Below are 11,142 nucleotides of genomic sequence, written 5' to 3' on the forward strand. Positions count from 1 at the left end.
TTTTTTTTATTGCTTAAATGGGTGGACGAGCTCACAGCCCACCTGGTGTTAAGTGGTTACTGAAGCTCATAGACATCTACAACGTAAATGCGCCACCCATCTTGAGATAACAGTTCTATAAAGTCTCAGTATAGTTACAACGACTGCCCGCCCTTCAAACCGAAACGCATTACTGCTTCACGGCAGAAACAGGCAGGGTGGTGGTACCCGCGCGGACTCACAAGAGGTCCTGCCACCAGTAATAAGCTAGATTAGTAGTAGTCGTTCATAAGGCTAGATGATTGGACGAGGTCACGGCCGATCCGATGTTAAGTGGTTATAGTTATTCATGTCTCGTATGGGCTCCCGTCACCGTCACACAGGAGAAAACCTCCGCTGCATAATGTTCGTATAGTTATTAAAAAAATAGCTTCTCCAGTAACGTAACAAGAAACGCTCGCCACAGGAGTAAAGTTCAGCCGTATTACCAGAAGCCAACAACCCAGACAACCTTGAAAAATTTACTGTGGCGGGCAAGGTAGAAGGGAAAAGACCCGCCGGCCGGCCACCAAACCGTTGGTCAGATCAGATAACTGCGCTCACTGGACTCTGTGTTGCGAACGCCCTGAGAGAAGCCGAAAACCGAAGGAAATGGAAGCTGATGGTACAAAGAGCCACGAAGGGCTTTCAGGGACACGACCTTCAGCAATGAAGTATGCGACTAAGAAGAAGACCTAAAGCCACTGCGTTCTTCCACAGTGCGTTTCCAGAGATCTTTTCTGCCACGTGCCATTTGGAACGAGCTCCCCTCCACGGTATTTCCCGAATGATAGGTCTAGGCAGCGGCTTGGCTCTGCCCTGACATTATTGAAGTCCATGGACGACGGTAACCACTCACCATCAGGTGGACTGTATGCTTGTATGCTTTCAAGGGTAATAAAAAGATGTGCGGTGTCGTGGGATACCAAATAGGAACGATGTTCCTTATTATTAAAATATTAATTTTAAGATCTATTAGAATAAAGAAAATAATTATTCGGGTATACATTTTTTATTATGATTTTTTTATTGATAAAAACAAACAAAAAAACTACTTTACAAAGTTATTAACTTTATGTATAGCCATAATACTAAGACTATACATAAATAATAAAAATCTTACGTTACGGACGTTTTTTCCCGGTTAGGGTACCCCTCCGCATCGTCCCATAAGGAACTTCTTTCCAAAAATAACGTAGCTAACGTACGACACGAATAGTTAGCTCTCGCTGTGTTCCTAGTTTCAAACACGATCGAAATACGCAAAACGCGTTGCTAACAAGTTTCACTGGTGGTAGGACCTCTTGTGAGTCCGCGCGGGTAGGTACCACCACCCCGCCTATTTCCGCCGTGAAGCAGTAATGCGTTTCGGTTCGAAGGGTGGGGTAGCCGTTGTAACTATACTGAGACCTTAGAACTTATACCTCGAGGTGGGTGGCGAATTTACGTAGTAGATGTCTATGGGCCCCAGTAACCACTTAACATCAGGAGGGCTGTGAGCTCGTCCATCCATCTAAGCAATAAATAAAAAAGAACTATTATACTTTCACTGTACTTTTAACATGGCCATTCGCGTTTAAAACCGTATCATGCAGGCATCCATCACCATCACGAACATTGTTTCCCCTCACGATGGCGGGAGGTGGAAATTTAATTAAAAGTCGTTGCTTCACTTCGATCAATAATACTACTAGATTCGCGATTAGCGCTTCAAAAACGGCCCGAAAAATAAGACCACAAATAAATTTGTGGTCTTATTTCAAATTAGTATGCTCCAATCATAGCCAACACTAAGACGTCAAAACGCTGCAATGCGCGTTCAAAAACTGAGTAAAAAACCACCGTAACACCAAGGTTTTGGAAGGAATATCTTTTTTTGGTAAATTTATATTATTAAGTGTTTTTCATAAAATAATAAACACAATTATATTGTAAACTAGCTGACCCGGCAAACGTTGTGTTGCCTTAAATAAGATTTCTAGGGAAATTCTACTGTAGAAAAAAAAAACATAATACCTCATTATAAACAAAAAAAATATATCCAAAAAATTAAAATTAAAAATAAATGTTTGGGGTGGACAACCCTTTTCACTTAGGGGTATGAAAAATAGATAGTAGCCGATTCTCAGACCTACTGAACATACTATTTATACACAAATAAAACCAAAAAAACATAGCTGAAAAATGTATAGTATTGTATAGCTCTCAAATATATTAAGTGTATAATCTATGATGTATAGTGAGTAAGTAAGACAGGAGACCGGCTTCGTCTTCATCCTGGCGACACCTGGCGGGGATAGCTGATCGATTGATAGTTGATCAGTAGTCGACCGGCGAGGGCGGGAGATCAAATTCAATTTAAAAAACATAAATTAAAGGAACTTGAAATTATAAACTCTGAATAAGAATTTATCGTACTACAATTATAATATTTGATTGCCATCTTGCAACCTTATTGCGGATTTGTGCATAGAATAAAAAAAATATTAATCGGGATGGAAAAATAGGGGTTGATCGTATAAGAGTGAAAATTGAGATTAATATGATTTTTTTTTAATTTTAAGTAATGACAAAACAAAATAAAAAACTTGACAAAAAAATTAAAGTTTATAATTAACAAATAAAAAAGGGGTTGATCATAGAGGGATGAAAAATTGAGAGTAACATCAGATTTTTTATTTTAATTCATGATAAAATAAAAATAAAAATGAAAATCTTGCCAAAAAAATTAAAGTTAACAAATAAAATATAGGGGTTGATCGTAGAGGGGTGAAAATTTCAGAGTAATATGAATTTTATTATTCTACGTCATGACAAAATAAAAACAAAATTCTCGCAAAATATTTTAAAGTTTTTAATTAGCAAATTAAAAATAAGGGTTGATCGTAGAAGGGTGAAAATTAAGGATTGTATGTATTTTTGTATGTTGTATCATAAAAAAATAGAAATTAAAAATTGTGTCTAAAAAATAAATAAATAAATTTAGGGGTGGACTACCCCTAACATTTAGGGGGATGAAAAATAGATGTTGGCCGATTCTCATAGATACCGGATAAGCACAAAAAATTTCATCAAAATCGGTCAAGCCGTTTCGGAGGAGTATGGCAACGAAAACTGTGACACGAGAATTTTATATATTAGATATAGATTATATAGATTAGCATCAACAGTTCGATGTTTTTAATGGAACTTCAATTAAATTTTCTCCATTCAAACAGCTGAAGAAGCGTTTTTTGTTATGATTTTTTCTACATTCTAGACTTTAAATGACTCTCGTGTAAACTTGCAAAAACGTTGCTTAAACCAAATAGGCTTTCATTCTCTAAATCTTGTTATTTTTTTGGGATTGGTTTTGGGAGTGTTGGTTTTGCGTAGACCTTTCCAGCTTCGAGGTGGACGAGCACGGACTCAGCCAGCAGTAGTGGGATTTGGTAGCAGCTGCACCACTGAGGGAGATCAGCTCAAAGGCAGCTGGTTCGTTAATCAATCTACTACTGGATCAGGTATTTAAATGAGCATATCATTGACGTACAGTAAGTAACAATTAATGTCGAAGTCGAAGTCGTCGTGCCCTAAGGGATAAGACGTCGCATTCGTGTTGAGCGATGCACCGGTGTTCGAATCCCGCAGGCGGGTACCAATATTTCTAATGAAATACGTACTCAACAAATGTTCACGATTGACTTCCACGATGAAGGAATAACATCGAGTAATAAAAAATGAAACCCGCAAAACTATAATTTAAGTAATTACTGGTGGTAGGACCTCTTGTGAGTCCGCGCGAGTAGGTATTACCGCCCTGCCTGTTTCTGCCGTGAAGCAGTAATACGTTTCGGTTTGAAGGATGGAGCAGCTGTTGTAACTATACTGAGATCTTAGAACTTATATCTCAAGGTGGGTGTTTGAATGTGGGCGCATTTACGTTGTAGATGTCTATGGGCTCCAGTAACCACTTAACACCAGGTGGGCTGTGAGCTCGTCTACCCAACGAAGCAATAAAAAAAAATCAGTCTATAAACTACATATTTGTTCTACGTAGTTTATTCTTTTTTTTTTTTTTATATCCTTTGTAGGCAGACGGGCATACGGCCCACCTGATGGTGAGTGGTTACCGTCGCCCATGGACTTCAGTAATGCCAGGGGCAGAGCCAAGCCGCTGCCTACCGCTTAATACTCTCCACAAGCCTCGTTTGCAGAAGGACATGTCATAGCGCTCGGGAAACACCGTGGAGGGGAGCTCATTCCATAGCCGGATGGTACGTGGCAAAAAAGATCTCTGGAAACGCACTGTGGATGACCGCAGTGGCTCCAGGTAGTATGGATGAACTCTACTCCGGTGGCGGGCGGTGCGATGGTAAAAACGAGATGCTGGTATCATCTCGAACAGTTCCTCAGAGCACTCCCCATGGAACATACGGTACAAAATACAGAGGGAGCCGAAGTCCCTCCGCAGACCCAGAGGCTCCAAACGATCCGAGAGAATGGGATTATCGATCGGCCGATCGGCCCTCCTCTGTATGGAGTCAAATGGAAGAAGCTTATTCAAACCCGTTCAGTCATTTGGCATGATTGACCAACAAACATACAAACAATAACATTTAATTTTCTAATATTAATATGTAATTTATGAATGAACATACAAAAAAATAAATCGATTTTTGGTGCGGCTTAAAAACAATATCTCGTTAACTTTTTTGTGACTAGTTTCGAAGCTTCAAGCCACAAACAGTCTTTTTTTTATAATTTTTATATGTGTTATTACTTCATCGAGGAAGTCGTGCTTAAATACAATTTTTTATTACCGCGGATACGTAAATGTACGTGTAATAAAAATCAAACCCACAAAATTAGAATTTGCGTAATTACGAGTGGTGGGACCTCTTGTGAGTCTACACGGATAGGTACCACCACCCTGCCCATTTCTGCCATGAAGCAGTAATGCGTTTCGGTTTAAAGGGTGGGGCAGCTGTTTTAACTAGGTATACTTGAGACCTTAGAACTTATATCTCAAAGTGGGTGGCGCATTTACGTCGTAGATGTTCATAACTAACTAACTTCATGTCTAACAGTAACCACTTAACACCAGGTGGGCTGTGAACTCGTCCACCAATCTAAGCAATAAAATAATAAAATAAAAAGATTAATTCCCTCTCTAAGGCACGTGGAAATTGATATATGGTGATATAACCCAAGGAGGATTGACAGGCAGGCCCGGTCGAAAAACTCATGAAAAACCTCTATCCAGCATGATAAGAAGACATCCAGCGCTGACCCCGCACCATGAGGGATAAGGGCAAGAAGAAGGCTATCCCATCACTTCTGAATTTATATGTAAAGCAAAGCAAAAAAGGAAAACACACAGCCGCTAAAATCTTTTTAAGCTTAAGTATCTGTTTTTATATGGTCTAGCTTTGGACAAGTTAATGCGGCAATGCGTAGCATCGATTTCTATGTTTTTACATAGGTATTTTCAGTCTAACTTTTCCAAAACCACTTTCGTGAGCTACTCAGGGAGGATTGCTAGAGAAGATAAATAAAAATACCAGAGAACTTAAATAAATAAATAAACTATAATTCGTATAATTCAAAAAACGTAAAATAAAACGTATAATTCAAATTTCTATGTAGTAAAACAAAATTATTAGTATGTACTTATGCACCTACAAAGTTCGATTGTCTCCTGTTGCAAAATAAATAGCAATCTTACAAAAATCTTAGCTTCTTACAATCAGGCGTTGAATTTTCTCTTTTTATTGAATATTGTACTACACAGAACAGAATGACCTTCTGAGGTACTTATGTCAAATAGCTGTATGTATATTCGTTTATTTTCTTCCGAATTCCATTTTAAGAATAAGTTTTTTTTTTTTTTTTTTTATTTATTGCTTAGATGGGTGGACGAGCTCACAGCCCACCTGTTGTTAAGTGGTTACTGGAGCCCATAGACATCTACAACGTAAACCTTAAGATATAAGTTCTAAGGTCTCAAGTATAGTTAAAATTTAGGCGTTCTCTTAAAAGTTCGTGGGCGTATTCTTGATAGTTATTTAGAAGTTGTATGGTAGGAGCTAATGAACTTCACAGATATATGACAATAGAAAATTCAACATACCATAATCTTTATACGAAATTAATCGAAGAAATTAATATTAGCGATACTTTAATTAATTTAAAATTTTAATTGATTAAATAGAATAACTATGCTGTCTTCTATTGTTGTAAATCAATGTTATCATTACACATCATTACACTACGTCAACAATAAACACATTCGTCACTGCACTAAATTTGCCCTTATTCCAAGTTATTTAATAAGTCCATTTCAACCAGCTTAATGTGTCCAAGCCAACCCACCGACCTCGACCGGACCTAGTAATTGATACCGAGCTAATTATCAAGCCAACACGTTCTAATCACATATCGATTTACGAAATATATGTATACAAGACATTATAATGAGATAAGAATTGAGTATTTTGAACTGTTTGTGCGGGAAGTGTATCAGGGGAAGTGTGAAAGTAGCCCCGGTAATTAACAAATTAAAGAGCGGACGGTTAGCGTGGTATGGACATGTGATGCGTAGAGAGAAGATGCATGTGACTAGGAGATGTATGGAAATGGTAGTGCAAGGTAGAGGGGGAAGAGGTCAACTGAAGAAGACATGGATGGAGTGTGTGAATGACGATATGAGAGAGAGAGAGGAGTGAAAGTGGAGATGACAGCTGATAGAAGAGAATGGAATAGAAAAATTCGCTGTGCCAACCCACCTAGTGGGATAAGGTGGACAAAAAGAAGGAGAACTGCTTGTGCAGAAGAACACAAACTACTGAGTTTCTCGCCGGCAGAGATTACCATAGTCTCTGAGGCTGAGCCCCGTCAATTCGCCTACCAGTGCTGTGAAGCCGGAATAGTCCAATGGGGCGACCGGCGACAAGTAGTGAAATAAAAAACAAACAGGAGAAGCACCGGAATTAAGAAATATATTGATTTTAATCAAAATCAAAATCAAAATAAATAAAAAATTATTCAACATAAATAAAAGTACATACTTATTGAACGTCAAAAAGAACTACCGCCAATTCACAAAAACTAGCCTCCATCCTGAGAAGAACTGGCAAGAAACTCAGCGGGCATATTGTCTTTTTTTAGGGGATCTTGTGAGCCCTCACGGGTAGGTACACCACCCCTACCTAATTCTGCCGGAAAGCTGTAATGCGCTTAAAAAAGGCTGGGCAGCTATTGGACTATAGAACAGACACTTAGAACTTATGTCTTAAGGTGCGTGACCATATTTACGCTATTGATGTCTGTGGGCTTTAGTAACAACCTACGAGTATAACAGGTGTACCGTGAGCTCGTTCACCCGTCTGAGCAATATAAAAAATCTTTACAACCGTCAGGGAATTGTGTTTGGGCAATTTACAAATCTAATGTAAGTTAGGATTAGGATAGAAATTAGGTACGCAAAAAGCGCCTTTAAATTGCAGGGAGCCTCAGTCTTTTTTGGATTTCAAAATGGGATCTTTGTAACTACTTAGGGTCGGTTGAGAAGCAGCACTAGTGATCCGTGGTGAGTTAAAGAGGACCACACTGTTTCTCCCATTTTCAATCCGAATAGATTCCGGGTAAAAACAAAACATTTTAGCAGGAAGCTTTTTTTAATGGTCACACTTCAAATTATCTTTATTGAATACGTACATTGACAACATTTCTTAACTGTATTGCTAACGCAGTTTTGAATCCAACAAGTATATTATGGTGAACTTAAAAGCGACTATTATTCTTAAATAGGCAACCAATTCGTATCTGTGCTGTTGCCCATTTAAGAGTTTCTTTAACAGAAGCTAATCCTAAATTCAGGTTCATCCATTCAGGTCACGTTTACAATAAAAATGGGTCTCTCATTCAATTCCATATGACAAGAGGAATTAGAATTTCGCTTACAAGATTGAACTAAATAAATCCTGTTTAAAACGTGATACATTTTAAAAAGATTTTACGTGAAACTAACTATATCTATTCCAATCATAAGTTCTGTTAAAGATGAAAATACATTTTTTTTAAATAAAGTAATGTAATAATGTTAAAATTTACACCTACATATTTTTACTGAAGTCTCAAGTCTTCAGCAAAAAAAAATCTGTTCGGCCATTCTATTCATTCTATTGGTCACCTTTGACTTTTATACAGGGCTTTAATCTGTTTGGCCAAGAATCTATAGTTTTTAAAAGGATTACATTCAAAATAATAAAAAAAATTCCAAGTTCAAAAAAAGAAAAGTTTTTATGTAGCAGTACATATTTGTGGCCTAGTTAGAATATGTGAAACTAAACAAGTGTAAAACTATAATGGATTTCGTGGCTGGCCTTGAAGCGAGGTCCAAGTAAAAGGCAGCCGGCAATCAGTGACGCAAGTCGATCTGCAACTTCTGCGCTGACGGGCTAACACCGTGACCGGCTTGCGAACTTATGCTGCGTCTAAACGTGTATACAATTTTTTTTCCACATATTCTAGTAACGTCGAGGGGTTATTCTAGATTCACCGAGCTAGTAGGTATGCTCACGGGAGTCATACCGGGAGTATTGCTAACACTGGCCCTAGCAAGAGCAGTGCTTCGCAGAATCAACTACCGGATCGGAAACGCAATCCACTGAAAAAATCCGGCGATAGTGGGCTGGGTCTATGGATTAATTTACTCGTCGAGCCCTTCGTCGCAAGTGACGGGTTCGACGAGAACGATGACCGGTGCTTGAGGTACCTAAAAGCACCGTTAGTAGATCGGGAGGAACCGAAATGACGTGTTTGGGGCGACGTCGCCTGTTTTCCATTCTGTCCGCAGGATCGGGAATGATCAGTGATGGATTTAGGCTTGATGCCGCCCTAGGCCCTGTTTATCTGTTAATGTTAGAATAAATTTTAGTAATTTTGATCCAATATTTTTATTTTAAATTTAAAATTATTATGTAATATTTTTTTTAATAATCTGATCTCATTTTCAAAGGATTCTTTACTATTTATGCCACTGAAATTTTGGAATTTAATTTTTTTTGCCTCAAATCATGCCCCACTCACTAGAGGTCCTACCACCAGTAATTACGTGGAAGTCAATCGTGAACATTTGTTAAGTACGTATTTTATTAGAAAAAATGATAGTTGCCTGTGGGATTCGAGCACCGGTGCATCGCTAGACATGAATACACCGGACGTCTTATCCTTTAGACCACGACGACTTCATATCTTCAGTAATAAGTTCGGAGTCTAAATCGTATTCCTGACCCACTCTATAAACTAGAAAATATAAGTTCTTCATGGCAAACATAGATAGGCAAGGGCAAAGTATCGACAGTAGGCAGCGGTTTGACTTTCCCTCTGAGATTGCTGAGTTCTATGAGCGACTACGCTCACTCACCACTAGGTGGGCCGTATGCTCATCTGTCTATAAGGGCAGTAAGTCACGTAAAGTTGTAAACGTATAAAATATTTTTTGCGGATTTCATTTTTATTAAATTATGATATTTTGTCATTATGAAAGTCGTACGAGAACACCTTTTAATTTATATACATATTTAAAAAAAAATCGTTCCTACCTGTGGGATTTGAACACTGGCATAGTAGCATCGATCGTCCGACTGTCTTATCATTTAGACCCCGGCGATTGAGGTTTTTAGTTTCTATTGAAAACTATGCCAACGTGATTTGTGTGGTGTTGTTTAATTAAGCATTTTAGACACAACAATAAGTTTGATAAAAATAAGATCGATCAAATAAAAATAAATATGTACACAAACGGAATCTTGTTTTGTATTCTGTATAGTTAACCGCAATTACAAACATGAAAACATCAATATCTAATTAATTATTTATTCAGTTACGTATTTCCAATCAATAACGCCAATATTCCCTGATATAAGTACTAGGCGCACATAAACTCGTGAAGGTATAATCGCGCCCAGAGGTCCGAGTCAAGGCGAAACAACGTGAACCTTGAAGCGAGACTGTTATAAAATGCATTGCACAACATCGGTCGATCGCTTTTACGAAGGCAATCCCGTTACGGTACTTCCAATCCGAAAATGTTTATTTTTAAAAGACACGTCATGCGTCATAGCAGTTTCAACAACCTAAATTCTTTGTTAATGAACATTATTGTGGAGACTATTGTGCTTATCTGTTTAACATAGAATTACATAGAACTTCCTTATTTCTGAACAGATTTTAATTTTGTTTTCATTAACTTACACAATTTATCAGGAAGTCTAATGATCGTTAGAAAGTGAATCTGTCAAATTTGACAATTTTGAGTATCATCTATACTAATATATAAATTTACAGTGGTTTTTACGGATGTTCCGTTATAACTACTGAACCTTGCATCCGATTGACTTGAAACTTGGTATCCATGTAGAAAATACATATGGTACATGGATAGGCTAATATTTATATGATATAATTAATAACAATAAATAATAATGTTAATCTTAAATGCCCAGGGAAGCGGGCGAGTACGGCTAGTATTTTATACAAATACAATTCGGATGTACCGTATTGAGTGTTTGTATTTTTCATAAATCATAAACCGCGCGGGTGAGTACCGCCCCGCCACCTTGCCTATTTCTGCCGTGAAGCAGTAATGCGTTTCGGTTTGAAGGGTGGGGCAGCCGTTGTAACTATACTGAGATCTTAGAACTTATATCTCAAGGTGGGTGGCGCATATACGTTGTAGATGACTATGGGCTCCAGTAACCACTTAACACCGGGTGGGTTGCGAGCTCGTTCACCCATTTAAGCAAAAAAAAAAAAACAAACAGAATAGTTGTTACCGCCAGACAAGACTGCTAATTTACTTCAACAGCTTTGAATAATGTTGTTTTTTCTGGTGTGTTCCTCGTGACGCATTCATCTATTAAAAATGCATTAACTTGCTATTAAAGGCTCGTTAAAATTGCTTTAACAAGAATTTAAACGGCCCACTGAATATTTTAAGCAATTATTGGTTACTGCTCAAATGCTAATTTGTCTAAGCAGGTGTGAGACCAGTGGCGTAGGTATTGCTATCCGGGGCAAATGGTTAGGGTCCAGTAGAAACCATAATTTAATTTTAATAAATCACTAAAAGTAATTATA

This window comes from Bombyx mori, chromosome 21, assembly GCF_030269925.1.
Source record: "Bombyx mori chromosome 21, ASM3026992v2".
Classification (NCBI taxonomy): Eukaryota; Metazoa; Arthropoda; class Insecta; order Lepidoptera; family Bombycidae; genus Bombyx; species Bombyx mori.